General features: G+C 49.7%; 1 protein-coding gene across 3 annotated transcripts in view; it reads left to right on the forward strand.

The window, feature by feature from the left end:
* The window catches only part of RNF220 (ring finger protein 220), a 209,003-nt gene that overhangs the window by 93,563 nt on the left and 96,001 nt on the right, over window positions 1-19,439 (forward strand). The gene's annotated exons all lie outside the window — the stretch shown is intronic.

The following is a 19,439-nucleotide window of genomic DNA, read 5'->3' on the forward strand; positions in this document are numbered from 1 at the left end:
AAAGCCAAGGGGAGCTTAGTGCTTAAATGGTTTTCATGCCACACAGAAGTTTAGTGCTTGTCAACAAGTCTGAGGTCTTGCTGAAAAGGCTCAGCAAAACAGAGCAGCAGGGAGAGGAGGAGAGCAGGCACCAGTGCTGGGAAGGGGGAGCAGATGAGCCACATCTCCAAAGCACCTGCATACATGGGAACATCGCATATCCAGCTCTAGGTATCCCCACTAGAAAATTTGGCTGCCCCACTCTCCAGCAAGAGCTGTATTTGGCCCAGCTCCTAAACTTCATGGAAAAATCTTTAAACCTCACTAATGTGGAAAAACAGAGCTGGCCTGTAGTTTTCAAGCCCTTGCTTTTGTAGGTTCTTGCAGAAATAGATATACACAAATATTTTGTGTGCTGTATTCACCAGGATGCATTTCCTGCTGAGGCGAGCCCGGGGCTGGTGGGGCTGAACGCTGTTGCAGTAACGTGCTGGCTCTGCAGATGGGGATAGCAGAGCTCAGAAACCAAACCCAGCTGCAGATGCTGCTGAAAAAGCCTGCCCTGCCTTGGGAGGACAAGGAGCACACCCTCACCTCCTCAGGCATCCCAGGACAAGGAGCACACCCTCACCTCCTCAGGCATCCCAGCTGCCCCGCTGGGAGGAGAAAACCTTAGAGTAATTTTCTTCCCTTTTGGGGAGCTGGATTTCCTGGGTATGAATTAGTTTGAGCACGGGATAGCTCAGTTCAGGCTCTGGGACACAGATCTGATACAGGGTGGATCTGCAAGGCAGATGTCACAGGCAAGCTGGCAGTGCCAAGGTGTGGAGACCACTCAATCTGTGGGCTCCTGGGAAGCCACCCCACACTTTGGTGGCAGCACAAGGAGCAAGGAAGCACAGACAGCAGGGCAGGCTGTCCCCACCATGGGCATGCTGCAGTAATAGCAGCCCACAAGCCAGCTGCTCCTATGGAATCTGTGGGTGCCAGGGGGTCACTTGAGTCAAACGTTTGAGCAGGTTTGGGAGGAGGGCTGGGTGGCTTTATGGGCAGTAATAGCATTTACAGCCCTGCTGGCTGAGGCACTGATCCATGGGGAAGGGAGACCTCTTCTCAGAAAAAAAAAACAAAATGCAACAATATCTGGCCTCCGACCTTCCAAAAGGCCAGATTGTCCCCATCCTTTTACTGAAGAATCCTTGATGGACTGATGTCCCATGAATCTGTGGGTCAATCCCACCTGGCACAGTGAGCATTCCTGCACTGGTGAGATGTAAACTCATACTTCTCCATGGATTAATTAAGCCCTTCATTTTCATGGGAAGTGTCAAAGATTTCCCTTCCTCACCCCACTCCGTGGCTTTACCCTGACATCCACAGTGGCTGCCACCCTTGGCAGCTCCCCTGACAGGCAGGGATGGCAGGCAGCCCTGCACACACCCCATGCTGTTTTCCCATCACCTGCCATGGGGCCCGTATGTTTTCATTTAGTCAACATAGGGGAAAGCTGTAAAACATATGTCTGCTTCCCAAGGAGGGGGAAAAAAATGACTCCAACAGCTTGGTCCAGTTAACAGCTTGGGCTCTTGACTCTGCAGTTGCTTTTGCAGGCACTTTGTTCCATGCTCCGCATTAGCTGGCCCCCATCTCTGGCTACACCAAGGTGTGCATCTGTGGGGAGGATATTTGGGAGCAAGGATGCTTGTGGCGAGAAGGAGGATGCCCCAGGATCTCGGGGAGCGTGGTGGGGCTGTGCTGCCCCCTGAGAGCAGGCAGGCAGGAGCCCTTTCCACCCCACCCTTTGCGGGCTCCTGCCAGCACAGCTCCCCATCCATCCCATACATTTACCTAACGCTAATGAGACGTATTGATTGGAATGATGGGATTTGTAAAGGTCGCAGGGTTAAAGTACATAAAACCAGCCTTTCTGGAGCTGCAATATCAGGGCCGATGGGTCTGGTGGGAGAGATTAAAGGCCTCGTGCTGCAAGAATGGAGAGAGCTGACAGCAATTACATTTCAGATGTGTGCATAGTTATAACCCCCTCTCCTTGCAAGACAGGCAACCACGTCCCCACCACTGTGGAGCAGGTGTCCAGCATCCCCCATCTCCCTTTCAAAATCAAGATTTCAACAGAGCAAATCAGGGAATGAAAGAATGAGAGAAAATGTGAAAGGGAGAGAGAGAAAGATTGAAGACCCCATTGGAGGGGTCATGCCCAGCCCTGTCCCTCTGGTTTGTGTCCCTGTTTTGGGCTTCCCAGCTGAGTTGTTGTGGCACTGCACTATGCTAAAGTTGATGAAATGTGAACTCTGAAAACACCATGGTCCCTTTTGTTAGGGCAGGACTCCCACTACTGGTAACGAGATCATCTGGCAGGTCATTAGAGATCTCTGGCCCCTGGAAAGGTTCACGTTCAAGGGCTGAAGGAGTCCAGATCCCCAGAAGCACAAGTACAGTTGGCTGGAGGTTTGTCCCAGATCAGGGCTGACAGGTCTTGGAGTAAGAGACAAATAAATCTGGACATCACTTTTTCTAGAGATGTTTCTCAGCCACATGGAAGACACACAGGAGCTTTGTCTCTTGTATTCTGCTCTGGGTTGTGCCCACAAAAGTTTATTCCTAAATACTCAGAGCCAGCCCAGCTCTGGTGGAGCCATCTTACTCCATCATCCCTCCTTGCAGGCCCCTCTCTACAGCACGTGTTTGTTTCTTGGGCTAAAACATGGAGGAACACAGCCAGGAGAGCTGTGCCACCTGAAGGGGGTGTGCTTTTAACATCCCAGATTCTTGGCAGTGGTTGTGAGGTGCAGGGGAGTAAAATCTGCCTCAGGGTCTTTCCTGGCAGAGTAAACACACAGAGACACAAGCTAGGCTAAGGGATGTGTTAAGGATCAGCGTTGACAATATCACTACACACAGAAACAGCTGAATTATCTCCATGAGTGACCTTCATTAGCCCAGCTCCAGACAGGAGGAAGCTCAGCTCAGGGACCTCTGAGCCCCAGCTCATCTTGGCTTCACATCACCCACCATTCCTCTCTCGGCAGGATTAACACCAGAGGCACCTGGGACTCGGGAAGCCTGGCTCCATCTGGCATCACACCAGGCCAGGAACACGAGCAGGGGCTGCATTCCCCCGGGGGTGAATCCTAGAAGGGAAAAGAAGCTATTCGCCATGCAAGGAAAAAGGCACATTGCTCTCTGGTAACTCACAGCCTCTGCCTGGTGCCAAGGCAGGACTGAGCACACGGAGTGAGGAACCAGAGATCTTCACAACTCCTGCAGGGCCCTTCTGCACAGCAACATTCCCCTGCTGCCCACCCACACACGCTGGAGATTCAAACCCTTCCCCAGAGCCCTGCCAAAGGCCTGCCCTGGGCAGCAGGGACTTCCCCAGGGCTGCAGCTCATCGCCAGGCACTCACCCATGCAGCTCGGTCTTTATTTATCCCTCGTTCCCTCTCAGATGGTAATGAGTGGTTTGCACTGGGAACTAAATGAAGTTGATTGCCCACTGGTGTCTGCCATTAGTGGTAATTAGTTAAAACATCAGAGTATAAACAGTAAATTGGCTCTAATAATTAATACTAGCACTCAAGCATATGAGAGACACAGAGACTGGGAGAGAATCAGTGGCAAGCTTGTAAAATCAGCTGGGGCTGCTTTAATTAAAAAAGAAGGAATGTGAGTAGCACAGTATTGGAAAAAGGACAAAAGCCATCAGGATCTTGCTTGTTAGGAGTGTGGTTGTGTCTCCTCTGGAGTGCGGCAGGGCTGAGGATTCACCTCAAGCCTCAGGTACCTACAGTGCAGAGGCTGCTCTAACCCTGAAATGCTGGGGTGCCACTGGTGTGATGAGTTTTGGCCTTGTTGTCAATAATCTGGGGCAATAGTGAGGACTGTAACATGCGAATGTGCTCCTGCAGATGTGAGGATGAGGCAGACAGGTGAGGTATCCCATGGGATTTTTCAGGGGAGATCTGCTTGGATCAGAGGGGCTGGATTATTCAGCTGCTCTCTGCTTATTAAAGAGAGCTCTCTGCTCTCTTATTCAGCTTATTTGACTGCTCTCTGCTCTTCTCTTTCCTTCAGTGACAGATTGGGCCTCAGGTACCCTTTGGGGAACAAGGGGTGCTGGATAGCTCCTGGCAGGGAAGGCTGGGTTTACTCTTAGAATATTTTTTTTCCCCACAGGTTTTGCTAACCTGCATTCTGCCCCTTCTTCCAGCTCTCTTCTCCCTTCTTGCTACTGTGCATCCTCCCCTTGCCCTGGGAAGGCAGGAGCTTCCTATGGCTCTCCCTTGGCAGAAACACCTTTGGCCCTGAGTGCCTTCAATATTTCATCTTAACAAAAAACAAAATAAACCCAAACAAACAAACAAAAAAAAACCAACAAAAAAACCCAAACAAAAAAACCAAACAAACCCAAAATACCCCCCCAAAAAACCTAAACACCATCACACCCAAACAACAACTACAAAAACCCAGCAGAGGTGGCAGAGCAGCGTTTGGGGAGGACAGGGAGGCTGCATGTGTATTGCTATTAATCATCCCCACGTACGTTAACCATGCTAATGTCCTAAGTGACAATAGCCCATCTCAGCTCATGATTTAGGGTCTGTGAACGGAAGCTGGGCTCCTGGGAGTAAATGCGTGAATCCTGCGCTGGTACTAAACCTTCTAATAAATCTAACGCACACCAAAAAGCCCTGGGCACTAAATCCAGGATCCGGTAATTGAAACCCTTACAGCTCTCAGAAAAAGGTAACCGGTGAGTGGAAGTGAGTGTATGTTTTTACAGAATATATATCCTATCTGCACCTGATTATCTCCAGCAGAGACAAAGGAAGCCTGCTGCCTCCTCATAAAGCACCTTGTTCCACAGACTTTAGATAAAACCTTGGAAAATAAGAACCAAGCAGCCTCATGCTGCAGGGGCTGATGCCGTGCTCTGCAGACATGAGTGGCCAGGAACAAGGAGCTGTGGCTCTTTGCTGGATCCCACCGCTGTCCCAGCTGCTGGCAAATGCCACTAGGATTGTGGGAGTCCATCTGCCTGCTGCCCTGGACTGCCATACCTGGGGGACATGGGGGCCATGGGGCTGGCAGGCCTGGGGACAGTCACCCACCCAGCCTGGTTCAGGCTGTCAGTACTGACAGAGGAACATTCCTGAGCTGTCTCTGCCCTACAAGCTGGAGGGGCAGAGGAAGGGCAGGACATTCTGTGGGGCTCAGCATCCCAGCTGATGTGGGGTGGTGCAGGGTGGGTGGAGATTTTACCCCTCCAGCTGGGTCCCAGTGCAGGGAGCAGCTGGCCAAGCAGAAGCCCTGGTGCAGGTGTGACCCTACCTCTGAGAACAGAGGCACTGGTCTGTGCCTGTTGTGGCAGCAATGGATTTGGCATCCCTCCCATGGCTGGTGTGTTTCTGATAGCCGGTGCTGAGGCTGTTTATCGTTTTGTTTACTAGACAAGAGATCATGTTGGTGTTTTATTCCGCTTTTAATCTCTGTTACAGACCACTCTGTAATGCCTTGGCAGGGGACTTAATAAATATAGTCATTTGGATAATGAATGGTGATGATAAAGGCAAGCTGGAGGGAGGGTGCAGAGGAGAGATGCTGCACTGGGCACCTGGTGGTGTTTGGAGGCAGGAGGATCGTGTCCTCCTGGGATCGGTGCTCTGCAAGGTCCCACAGCCCCAGCTGGGGACTGGGATACAGGGGCTGCCCAGGGCTTTCCCAAATCAGCATCTTCTGTTGTGTCAGGAGGGCTGGCACTGGCAGGGGTGAATGCTGACCCCAGTGCCTGCCTGGCAGGAACCGTGGGCCTGTCACCCACTGGGGATGGGGATGTCTTGTGCCCCTGAACCCGGGGGCTGGGAGCTGTTTGTGCATGTGGCACCATTTCATGCAGCACTTCTGTACAGTGATTTTCTGGGGGACATTCTCAGAAATTAGAGGACTTTTAGTCACTCTCTCCCTACCTTTCACTTTACTGCTGCCTGGCTGTCCCTCTGTATTACTGTGGGTCATCCTTGCAGCCCGTCTTGACATCTCCCCCCATCGGAATCCGGCATCATTCTGGAAATGCCTCTGCACACCAGTGCAGCTGTTTCTGAGTGAACCAGTGCTGGGCTGCAAATGAGCCGGGCCGGCTGCCCACCCGCATCTCCCATCCCAGGGCACTGGGACTGTCCCCCTGGGACAAAACCAGGGCTGCCACTGCCTCTCCCCTTCCTCCCTGCCAAACCTGTGGGGAGCCTGAGCACCCTCATTTCTCAGGTCACTGCTTGGCTAATGGTCTATTAATTTGTTCAGTTGTCCCCTGTGAGGCAAACTCAATTTCTGGCTGAGATTCCTCCCTGGCTGTCGACACGGTGATGGATAGGATGAGCGGCTGTCAGCGCCAGCCCCGGCGCCCGCCCGGCACGCTGGGCACCCGCCCGGCTCTGCCGGCACCCGCCGCGGCTCCGGCGGGACCAATCCGCCGCCTCGCGCCCAAGGACCTGTCTCTGGCAATGAAAAATGACAGAAATATTTAAGGACAAATAAGGTTTACAAACCCAATTTGAAATTATTATGGAAGGCCCCGGCTGCAGATGGGCCCAAGCTGATTCGTGGTGGCAATCAAATCGAATTTCCTTATCGTTGTATTATTTTAGGGCGTTATCTGGCCCCATAATGCAGTTATAAATTCAATTTCATCTGCGAGCATTCATTGTTTACTGTCGCCTGTTTGCTGGGGAAAATGTAAACACTTTGCAGCCCTCGGCTGCAAAATTAATTTCTGGCGGAAAGCGGGAAAGAGGAAAAAACGTGGAAGGTGCCCAAATAAAAAGAGAAAACAAGAAAGGTAGTGGCAAAAGTGCTGCCGGGCATGGCACAAGAGCTGGTGAGGGCACCAGAACCATCTGAGCTGCTTGTACCAGTCAGCTGCCATGCGTGGCTCCATGCTTGGGATGGCAGTGGATGGGAACGCAAGGGGATGGATGGGGATGGGCAAGGATTGATGGGACAGGTATCTGGGTGACACTGGAGCTCTCAGTTCTTCTCCCTGCTGCCACATTTCTCCTCTGTGCAAAAGGAGGAAGAAAATACTCAGTGACCTGATGGGGCTGCCAAGGGAAAGTTGAAGGTCTCCCATTAATTCCAGACTAAAAATGACAAATTCATCTTCTACGACAATTAAATGAAGTCAGTAATTGATGCTAATTGATCTTCAGCCGAGAGGGCTCTTACTGCTTTGCTGTGCTCTCCCTGATGCTCTGGCGCTTTCCTCTCTTCCTCACTTCCTCCTGCAGCCCCCTGGCCATGGGGATGTCCCCAGAGCCCCAACAGCTGCTCCTGCACTTGCCCAGCTCCACCAGCCCTATGCATCTTTTTTGGCTGCTCACTTCGTGGAGTTTGCATTTATTTTCTCTCTTTTTTTTTTTTTTTTTTTTTGGAGGCAGGTACCAGGCCTGGCTGCTGCGCTAGCGACAAAGGATTTATAGCCTACAGCTGTGTAGGTTTCCACTTAATTTTTATAAGCCCAGCATAAGAGCCAGCGGGGGGTAAAGCACACTTGGATTTTCTCTACTTAAAATATTACAATGTTAGCACTTTTGCCTGAGCCCTGAAAAGGGGGCTGTGGGGGGGCCGGGTGCATGTGTGTGTGTATGTGTGTGTTTGGAGTTTTTTGGTGTTGTTTTTTCTTCTTTTTTTTCCCCTTTTTTATGAGAGCCCTTTAATCTCGAGCCAATATGTCAAAATCAAATTAAGCCTTGGAAGGGGAGCGGGCTCAGCGTGCCAAGCTCGCTCGCTGGGCTGTAAATGTACAATTGTTTCTGGGAGCTGTTATTAAAGCGAGGTGAGGGCTGCCTGTTCGGGGACCCTGACGTCACATCCTCCAGCCGGGCTTGGGAAGCAGCCCTGGGAGCAGTGGGACAGGGCTCGGACACGTGGTGACCACGGGGAGGGCATGGAACCGTGGTGTCCCCTGAGCAGAGGGAGGTGGCACCAGCCCCTGCGTGGATGGGCTCGTGGTGGCCCCGGCAGAGGAACTCCTGGGCATCCTTTGGGACCCCTGGGGACATGGCTTGTGCTTCCACACAGAAGAGCAGGTTGGGAACTCCTGAAGGAACCACCAGAGGGGGTGGGTTTGGGGCTTGCAGCAGGGTGTGGGTTTTGGAGGTGGAAGAGTTTACTCAACCAGACCATCCCATGGCCCTTCTGGAGAAGCAAAAGGGGCAAATCAGGGGTGTTTTTTAGTTTCCTGTCTAAAGGTCCTAATGTGCTTTGGTTGAGAGGCCAGTTCTAGCCCAACCTAAACCCTTTCATCTGGGTAGGGGGCCTGGCCAAGAGCATCACCTGCAAAACTCCTTGCAAGGTATGGTACAGCATCACTAATCTGGGGCAGCCAGGCCTCTGTGGGACCTTGGTTAGGGGCAGATCTTGGTTGTCATTCCTATTTCCTTTCCCTGATGTGGAAGTAGGATTTGGGGTATTCTGTTGTGGGGTTCACACTCTGAAACAAGGTTTGAGGCAGTGCTAGTGAGACAGAGCAAAGCTGCCCTGACGGGGCTGTCTGGCCATGAGCCAGGAGCTCCACGCCCTGCTGGGCTGTCCTGGGTGGACATGTGAGCTCACCAGGAGCAAACCGAGAGACACAAACAGGATGCTCTGGCAGGGTGTCAGGCACTGTGGTGAGCATTCCCTGGGCTCCAAGGGCCATCAGCAGCAGCTCTGCATCAGCCAGGCCATGTGGCAGAGAAGGCATGTGCCCGCTGCAGGCCACTCTCACTGGTCTTGCTGGGTCACCCTTGGGGCCAACAGCATGGGGAGTTGTGTTCTCAGGTCCTTATGGGTCCCACGAAATCCTATGTAATATACTGTAAATAATGTTTATGGCTGATATTGGTGGTTTACAGAGAAAAACTAAAGTCCAGCTGCAAAGCTACAAAGAAGTGAACTGTATGCAAAGAGCAGTGGCACCAGCAGCTCCTTCTGAGCCCTGACCTGTTTTCTGGCCAAGTTTCACTGGGTCTTAGGGAGAATGTCACTTGCACCAGCTGCCTCTGGCTCTGGTGCTGCTCATCAGCTACACATGGCTCCCAACTCTTTGCCATAAGTGAGACCGAAAGTCACTTGCAAAGTGAAAATAAATTACTTTCTGCAAGGCACACAGGGAATCATCACTGAGGGCTGAGATAAATGCAAAGCACAGGGAAACTGAGGCAAGGACTTGAGCTTCAGGTCATGTAACAATGGTCTGTCAGAGCCAGGAGGAAGACTGAGAGCCTTTGTGTCACCTTCCTTGTGTCTCTCTGTGTGGCTGGTGCCTGACATATCACGTGGGGATTCAACCCACATGCATGGGGCCATGGAAATGCCAGTGTGTCAGAGGCACCCAAAATACCCCACAGCCCTTTTCCCACAGCTCTGCAGCCTGACCAGCAGGCAGGACTGTGCCTGTGAGAGCACAGGGGTTGCTCAGCGATTCCCAGATGTGCTGTGCTCGCTGTTTTCCGGGAAGCCAGCGGCCTGAGCAGAGATAAATAAGTGATACAGACATCTCTGCGCTAAACACACGCGACGCGCTCCCTCCCGCTCCCCCAGCCCACGCACACAGTTCTATTAATCCTGACAAATTATGACGTACAGACGTGTAATGCAAACTGATTCATCATACATTCAAATCTGCAGTGTGGGAGCAGCGGGAGGGCAGAGGCAGACAAGTGTATTACACGGATAATGTATTTGACGTATTAATAAAACCAGCCGCATTGCTCAATCTGGAGAGAGGGAGGGATGCCGATACATCATGACAGATCACATATTGATGGAATCCAGATGTTGGGAATCATAGTCTTGGGGCCTTTCTTGTATTGACTAAAGGTAAAAAATGCAGGCTGTCAGCACATTAAATCTCTGCTCTGCTCACGGAGGCTGGGGGGTAATTATTTATTTGTGGAGGACAGGGAACTGCTCCTTGTGTCCCCTGTCCCGTTAGCCCAGCCATCTGCAACTGAAGGTCAGGTAAAGAATTTTTAACCCTCTCACTATTTTGTTACCTATGGGCTGCAATGACCAGCTGGAGCACATGTTACTATGGTCCCATCATCCTGAAATTCTTGGTTCAGCTGATAGAAATCAGTGTCAGAATGATCCCAGCTGAGCACCTAGCCTTGGATTTTCAGTCAGTGAGACACTCAAAAAACTCCCCCCTTATCTTTGCCTGCAATGCTGCTGGTTCCTGTGTTTTGCTCTTCTTGGACAGGGATGCACATTCTGAGTGGTTTTGAGGAAGCATTACATTTATGGTTATACACATATATGTGTGTGTATCCATAACATATTTTTAGTATTTTTCAGGGAAAGATATTCCATTACTCACACACTTCCATGAGTAAAGGTCATTGTGCCAATAACAACTCCTACTTTAATTTTACCTTGCTGAGTCTTTTTAGAATGAAACTGTCTTGTTTCAGATCTGTTTGGGTTGGACACCCTTTAAGGGCTGCTCGTGTTGGTGAAGCCTGATTGACTTTGGCTTGTGTGTGACAAGGCGTTAAGCACATGGTAACATTATCTATTAGGGGACACAAATAAATGCATGAGTGTCCTGGTTTGGCTTTGTGCTCCTCCAGGGGAATTCTGCCTTTCCCTCGGGCATCTTTCTGTTGCCGTGGGTTAAACCCGCTGCTGGTGCCTGGCCAGCACAGCAGGACGAAATGACACTGAGAAGATGACAGAGCTTTGTGCTAATGCTCTTCCTAGGGTTGTTGCCAGCCTGGACAAGGTGCTGGCTGTGTATTTCTGGGCCCTGCCCCTGCATGCTCGCATTAGCTGCAGACAGGAAGGACCAGGAGGTGGCTGGACACAAATGGACATTACCTGGAAGGCCAGGGCAGCTCAAAGGAGAGATGTGGATTTCAAAAGTAACGAATGTGCAGTAAAAAGGGGGAGATATTTGAGCATTAGGAAGTGTTTAAATGCTTTCTTGGATGCAGATCACTGGGACTTACATATAGGAGCCTATAGGACCAGTAAATAGACTCAGAGAGCAAGAGAGAAAAACTCTATATTGGAACAATAGAACTATATACATATATTTATATACATAAAGTAGAGAAATACTGTCTTATATTATATAGAACTAATATTTGGAGCCTATAGAACTACTTGCACGGTTTTTCTCTCCTACCAGAATGGATCAAAAATCAGGAATAACAAAATTTAGGGAAATACAAAAGCAGACATTGACATATTGGTGTTTTCCCCAGGGAAGCCCAGTGAGTATCTACCATGGGCCTGTGCCCATCGGAGGGACATGCAGGGACTCCTGTGGTGTGCAGAGGTGCAGGTGTCCAGGGCCACCCTGGCAGCCTTGCAGAGCACTCCTCCAATCCTCTGCTCCTGGGGAGGGTAGCCCAAATTGCAGCCATGCTGAGGGATTAGCCTCCCTGAGCCTTCCTAAGCATGTCCCCAGCCTCCTCGATGGTGTGGCAGTGGGGCAGTGGGTTTGCTGTGTGGGAGCAAGCCTGTCTCATGCTCTGGGGTCAGGGCTCCACCATCTCTCCACAGCGTTGCAGTCTCAGCCCATTGAGTGTGAGTCACCGACTCCCTCTTGAGCTGTGGGTGACCTGCACCATGCAGGGCTGGCAAGAGCAAGGACACAAGTCCCACGGAGTCCCAAAGTGCCTTTAAAACTCATTCTTTAACCTCTGGAAACGGTTTCCTTGCCTGTGAAATGGAGACAATAAACACCTGAGATGAAAGGGCAGCTTTACTCTGCTTAGATAAAGGGGTTGCTCTTTCCCTGGACTCATTGGGTACAAGTGGATGTGCTGGCAGGGAGAGCTCACCAGCCCCAGAAAGTAGCAAGGTCCTTTTTCAAGTTGGAGGAAAGCATCTTAGAGGAAATATAAATTGAGTGGGGAGGACTTGAAAGCAGGGAGGGCTTCTCAGATGGGGAGCCAGAGAAAATGATGGAGGGAACGTAAGAATGACAAAGCATGTCGTTCCAGTGGAGTGCAAGATGATTTGCTTTAGCTCATTAAATACTGCAATAAAATATTAATAGTTATTGTCCCTCTATTTTTTGTAATTATCCTTGCAAAGAAGGATCTGCTGCAAGTCACTAATGTATTCCCAGCAGCGGGTTGCTTTTTAATACGGTGATGGCAGTCAGGGGTGAGGAGGGGGGGAATGAAAGCGTTTATGTGTGGCCAGAAAATAGTTGTATGATCAGGGTCGTTAAAGAACCAGCACTGTCTGCAGAAGGGAGGGACAGAAAGAGGGGAAGAGGAGGCCGCAGGGAGAGGAAGAGGATGCAGGTCAACCAGGGAGCACTCAGGAAAGGATGAGATTTGAGGACAGTCTGGTGTCTGCATCCCGCCTAACCCCAAGGAAGAAATCTGTGCAGCCCAGTGTGCCTGGATGGTTGCTGGTCAATGTGGTGATTTCTCCACCCAATCAAGCTGATGCAGCTATGAAGGACCCTGGAAGTGCCAGGCTCCTGCTCCAGGTGCTGAGGGGCTCTGAGGGGTCAGCCCAGGCACACGGGAGGAAGATCTCAGGGTGCTGCATGACCTTGGAGGGTCCCCTCCACCACAGCCCTCTGCAAGGCCGATCTGGTGCATATCAGCTGTGCCCTGCCTGTCAGGGTCCCTTCTCCTGTGCCTGTCCCTGAGGCTGTCCTTGCCCTGGTCAGTGCCATAGCTTGTGCTGTCACTTCCAGGTTCTTGGACCTCAGGATCTCTCAGTGGTCAGAGGACCCTTTGCAGGGGTTTCATCTGTGCAAACATCCTGTGAAAGGTCCCCAGGGTAGCTGGGGATCAAGATGATGACTGGTGGGTCAGACACCATCTGTGGCACTAACAGGCTCTGGCAGAAAGCTTTAAAAAGTGGGGTGGAATGTGTCCTGCCAGCAGCAAAGACCCTCTCTAGGGCTTGAAGCTTCTGCAGCAGCACCAAGATCCCATCCCACTGTGCTCAGGCCAGGAGAGACCTGGCTGTATTTCTATTCCTGGTTCCTGCTGCATGAGCACAGTGGGATGCAGTGAGGCTCTCTGCTGAGCCTGGGCAAAGCTATGGGCACACACCACACGGTGCAGATGGGCCTTTTCCAGCTGGGGACAGCCCGTGGTGTCTGGGGTGGGTGAGCAAAGGCTGAGTTCCAGCAAAGAGCTCCTGGCATGTGAGACCAGGCTTGTGATCATGGTGATGTGGCTTGGAAAGCCTTGGCTGGAGGAGACAGAACATTCTCTGCCATCAGAGGTGGTGACAGCAGGGATCAGGCATCCTCAGGCTCCTGTCCCTAGGCAGGGAAAGCTCAGGAACGCAGGTGCTGGTTGGTAGCATGAGCAGCAGCAGGACAGTGCCATGAGCCCACCTCAGGGAGCAAAGCCTGTCCTGGGGATCCGCCCATCTCTGTGTCCAGGCAAGCTGAGGGCTGGGCAGCCACATCCGTGATGCTCCTGCTTCCCGAGCTGGAGGAGAGACCAGGTCTCCGGCCCCTCTCACATCCCATCAGCTGACCCTTGGAAGAGAAACGGTGCTGACAGGTATCTAAGCGAGGCAGAATTAAGGGAAATGATAATAAATGTAGATGGTCAGGCGGGGGAATGAAATGATCCATCTTTTGCATGTTAGTCAAGAGGTGCTCGCAGGCTCCCCCCCTCCCTGCTCCCATTCAATCAGGGCCTGTCAGACCTCCAGCAGGTTGGCATTTTTGTGAAGAATCTCTCGGCTAAAAATTGTTGTCATTCCTATTTCCTTGTTATCAGTTGGCGGCACCTCGGCGGAGCCCGGAGATTAACGCGGAATCGCCGGGCGAGCATCCATTCCCAAAGAGCCCTATCCATTACGGCGAGCTCGGCGGGTCCCTCCCGCCTCACCTCCCACATTCATCATCTTTAACGCTGACAGCCCGGCGCAGGCCTTTCAAATTTATCTCGCCGCGTCCCGGGCAGGCTCTATCCGTCAAACTGCAGAGAGGGAGCGAGCGGAGCGCCTTCTCCTCTCCCCTGTACATCGGGGAGGGAGGGGGGGAAACAACCTGCCCGTGTGAGGGACTCGGTAAAAGATTGGTCCGAGATACACAATTAATCATGGCTCGCATCAATTTGCTTGATTTACTCCCTGGAGGGAGAAGGGGCGTAAACACGGCGTGTGCAGAGGCAGTGTGGAAACATAATGTGTCTGTCTATAGGAAAAACATTAACACATCATCCCCGTTGTGGGTGATTGATGGGGGAACGGGACAGGGACAGCCCAGAGCTGGCAGGGTGACAGAGAGCCAGGAGCTTGCCAGAAAGATGGACCCAACGGAGATGAACCTCAGGGGCCACTGGTCAGGGCAGGTGGCACTTGGCACACCTGACCCACCTTTCGGTGCTCCTCACAAGGTGGCAGCCCATTCCAGGTGTCTCCCCCCACACTGCAAGCCTCTGGGTGGGGAAGGGAGGTGGGAAGGGAAGCTTCCAGCCATTCTCTGGGTACAAGGCAGGTGCTTCAAGGTACAGGTGTGTGAAATGTCCCCATCTTCAGGGTGATGCAGAATCCCAAGCAAAACTGCTTTTGCACATAAAAATCTCCGAGGCGTATTTTGTGTTCGCTACCGTGTCCTAAATAGGTGTCCATGCAGCTCACTCTGCCTTACCCCGCGTGAATTCTTCCTGTAAATAATGGTTTTTGCCTGTCCCTGGAGGTGGGTGCGTTTCAGGATGAGATCCAAATGTGCAGAGCATGCTTGTGAAGCCCTTCAGTAGCCCTCAGGGTGGGAGATGCCGTAGCAATGAAAGATGCTGTTATTATTAGATCCCAAGCACTGGGTTGTGCCATCCCTTGATGGCTCTGGCGAAGAGGCTGACTTTTATGGAGAAAGTTACTGCTGTATTTACAATCCAAACCTCCTTGTAACCAGCTGCAGGGTGGAGGAGGAAATGCAGAGAGAGTGTGTGATGATTTAGTGTGTCCTTCTTGCGTGCCTTTCAGCCAAGGAGCCTTTTCCCTCCTTCACCAGCCCATGCCTGGCAGGGCTCTGGCTCTGTGATCACACCCCATGGACAAGGGGAGTGGGAGGAGAGCTTTAACCAAGGTCAGAATGGGGCACCAAGAGCCTGAAGACTCAAGTCACAGACTTGTGTCTTCCTTGGTGAAATCTTTGTGTAAATCCATGGTACCCTGACCTCGTTGGGGCAAGTACTGCATTTCCCACTAGCTGTCAGGAATGTCACCATGTTTGCAGGTGAATATGGGGTTTTGTGAGAGCTCACTGCCACGAAGGACATCTGATATACCTGATAGGTATAGGGAATAACTAAGGTGATAGGAATACAGGAATATTGAGACAGCAACCTTCAATGTAAGGGTTGTGCAGGATGAGCTGATGCAGTTACCAGCTCTTAACAGACAGACCTGTCTCCCCAGGCAATTTGCAGACCATGGGCCATTCCTATACTCAGCACTCTTCCTGCTATGAGCTGCAAATGCTTCCACTGGTTAGCTAGTAGTGGTGTTGGACAGGTTCACTCCTCCCCAGCCATGTTCCTTGGTTGGGACCTTCCTGCAGGTGCACCTGTCATTTGAGATCTGAACACACATCGATTTCCACATACATGTTTCTTAACATGTCTAGGGAGGGGTTTAAAAGCTGGTCTTTCAGCTCTTCCACTGCCTTCCTGCATGGGCTTTCCTTTAGCTGCACTCCAGAATTTCCACCTGGGAGGAAAAGATGCCGACACAGAGAGATCTGTCACCCACAGACAAATGGACAGTGCTTTGTAAGTCAAAAATGGGTGAAACAGGTGTGGTCTGCCCAAAATGAAACATGGAGCTCTGTGGAATTATTTGAGTGTCCAAATAGACTGTCCATTATTGGCCTTCCATTTGCAGGTCCTTAGGAGAACAGCCTGCCTTGTCTGTCAGTCCAGGTATCAGTACAGTGCTTCAGACTGCTCCTGTTTATGATTCATGGAGTATGAATTAAATTCTGAAAATTAGCACTCCTACTGGGGGCTACTCCCACCCTCAGGCAAATTCCCATCCCTTCTCTGTGATGTGCAGGTGTGCCTGACACACCCAGGAGCATCCCTCCTAGGAGCAGCTGCTGTCCCCAAAGCAGCCAGGCTGAGCTCAGCCAGGACCAGCTCCATGACCCACATTTCTGGGCTTGCTTACGGCTCAAATTTATCAGTTTAGTGTAGTTTTGTTCTCCCCTGATTTAGTTGCGTCTGAAGAGGGGTTTTGTTTCATTTTATCTTGTGGAAATTACTCACAATTTTGTAGTGGCTGTTTAATATATATGTATATATATATATATGTATATGCTGGGTTTTACAGCCCATTTTTATCACCTTTTTATTATCTCGGGTCAAAAGCTTTACTGGGTTGCATTCAGGGAATTATGCAAACTAAGAGAAAATACCATAGCAAAACTATAGATTTTCTCATTAAACTCTGCTTGGACATGTAGTTATTGTAGTAAAACTCTAGTAACTATTACAGGCCCTAATATAAAATTATAGTTTGACACCTCAGCGTGATTGGCCTTGCACTGCGGTTAAATTAACCCTTTCCATCCCTTGCCTGCTCACACTAAAGGCTGGCAGTTGGCCAGCTGGACTCAGTGGGCAAGCTGGGGTGGCTGTTTGAGGGCTTGGGCCGGGGCTGCAGCCACGACCCCTCTGTGGTCCAGTTCCAGCAGCTCCAGAGTGGCTTTGTCTGAGCTATCAAAAAACCCCGCTCCAGCAAGAACTGAGAATAGTGGAATGATGGCTGAATAAAGGAAGATCCTGTAAGTCCAGGTGGATAAGGCCCAGCAAGGTAGGAATTTGCTGAAGTTTGCAGCAGTTTCTCATCCCAGAAATTGCTTTGTTCCTGGCGCCCAAGGACTGTGCAATTCTCCCTGCTCCGTGCACAGTGGATTTAAGGAGCGATAAGCATATTCAGCGACTTAATTATCTCAGACGAGATTTTCTTCTCAATTACACTCAAGTAAATCTGAAGTGATTCCATTCAAGTGGATGATCTTAGTCCACCCTTGTAAAAAGTAAAATCAGATAAAACATTGTCCGTGCATGTTAGCGAATCTCCACGCCTTTGCTGTGTCACTGCAGCAATGCTGGGAGGTTTTGGGATCATCTGAACCAGTGGCAGTCTGTGTTTAAAACAACTTGGATGGTCCAGCAGGGATGGGGGACTATTTCCTTCTGATTGCCTGATTAACATTTTAAAACCATGTTGATAATAACCTGGGGTAGTGTGACAGTTCAGCAACTTCATTCGGGGGAAACACTTAATCATATTTATTATGTAAACACAGCTTGCCATGCCCCCATTAAATTATTAATAGTACCATTAACATATTTACATATAAATCTTATAGCAATTGATGGAAATGGCTCCAAGAACCTTGCGTTAGCTCTCTTTTTATAATGGATTCTCTCTTGCAAATACCCATTTATTAAAGAGACAAAATATTAATTTTTTGTTAAATGTTCATGTCAAAAATGTCACCTTTGCAGTTTTGCAAATTGCCATTTATGCAAAACCTACTGGTTGGTATTTTCCTGTCTTAAAAATGGCCTGTTTAAAAATATTGCTTCAATAGGAGCAGTTAAGGAGAAAAAGAATAAAGATATTTCAGTGATCTGGGCAAGTTTTTTGCATTTTCATTAGTGATGAAATTGATAAGTTGAGCAAGACAAAACCAGGGGTTTGTTCCATCACTCCACACCTGGAGGTACCCTAAAATGCCTGGGGCTTAACCACTGAGCAAAACATACACAGCTCCTTCAGTATCCTAAGGAAATAGGCGGAATGAGGGAAACAGAAGAGTGTAGAGGGCATGAAGGATTTACTGGACAGGATAAGAAGAGGTTGGAGGGTAGGTTAGTCCTTCTCTGGTTTCTCCTCTAAATTCTGCATCTTTCTTAATCAGCCCTGCTCTGCTAACAAGCCTAATTAGGCTATATACTGTAATTCCTTCATACCTTCCAGGTAGCAGTGTCCAAGGGTGATTCATTCTCAGGACTGCCAACTTTCACAAGTTTATCACAAGACTCTCAGGATTTTTTTTTTAATTTTGCTTCTAATAGTTTAAGCCTCTGCAATGAAATGATGGTATAAGAATCTCAGTTTTCCTTTAAATAAATGGAAAATGCACTCTTTGAGCCCTGCAGTCAGAGTAGAAGGCTTAAGTATGTGCTCTGAGCCTGGTCCTTAAAGCGTAGAAACCAAAGAGTAAAGACAAAGATAACTGCAGGGTGGTGGACTTGTGGGATAATTTAGGTTGAAAGAGGCTTAGGAGGTCACAGTACACTTAATTTCTGATGCATCTGATAGTTAAATGGCACTTTCCTTTAGCATTTTTAGTATTAAAAACAGTAAGGCATAGCTCACAGTTCTGTGTGAACTGTGTGTTCCATTCGTCTCCATATGGTGAAGCACAAAGCTCCACCGAGAGCCCTCCAGTGCTCCCACAGACATCCCACCCCGGCAGGTCTGAGCTGAGCAGGCAGGGATAAAACCAGTTTGCTGGGAAGGAGCCATAACTGGAACCTGGCAAGGGGCTCCTGTGCCAGCTCTGCTCAGGACACCTGACCTTGGCAAGTTGTGCCTCCCTCCCACACCACCCTGTTCCCACCTGAATGCAGGGCTGAGCAAGGCACTTTCCCTTCTGGGGAGTTATTGGAGAATTAGACCTTATTATGGTAATGCAGGAGCCAAAGAAAGACAGAAGAAGCATTACAAAGGGTTTTTTTCCCTTTCTCAATTAAATGAATGTTCTCCTAAGCCATCGTGCCCAGCCCTCGTGTGTGCTGTTACAATTGTCTCTAAAAACTCTGTCTGATTTTTCAAGCAATTTCTCACGAAACAGGCACTTTCAGAAAAATCATAAGAAAGCAATCGTTTCAAATTGGTCATTTGGGACTCAAATTACTAATCTAATACATTTTTTATTGAGGGTTCCTGAAAGGTTCCATAAAACACAGTCTTTGAAGCTGCCCAAACTTGCCAGCCTCCCAGTTTGACAAATCGAATCCAACAATCCACTTTGCAGCTCAGGTTTAGGGCTCAGGAAGCTGCCACCGAAATAGCAGCATTTATATTTCTCCATCAATAGTGCCTATCTGGTCAGATTTTTAAATTCCCTGGGGTGTTGTGTTGATTTTCTTTTGCCTGTGCTGGATTTTTGTGTCTGTATCCAAGCTGCAGCGCTCATACTGGGGATGTTGATGGGGGAGGTTGACCTGGAATCTGTTCCTTAGCATCGTGTCTGGTCCAGCTCAGAGGAACAAGCAGGACAGAAGTTAACCCAGGCAAGGAGAGAACTGGGAGCCAGAAACTGACTTTTTTTCCTTTTTTTTTTTTTTTTTTTTTTTTAATGTATAGAATTTGTATTATTTATTATATTTGGGGAGGGTTATAATTTATAATTATAAATTATTATTATTATAACATTACTTATGT

The sequence above is a fragment of the Melospiza georgiana genome, chromosome 9, assembly GCF_028018845.1.
Source record: "Melospiza georgiana isolate bMelGeo1 chromosome 9, bMelGeo1.pri, whole genome shotgun sequence".
Lineage (NCBI taxonomy): Eukaryota > Metazoa > Chordata > Aves > Passeriformes > Passerellidae > Melospiza > Melospiza georgiana.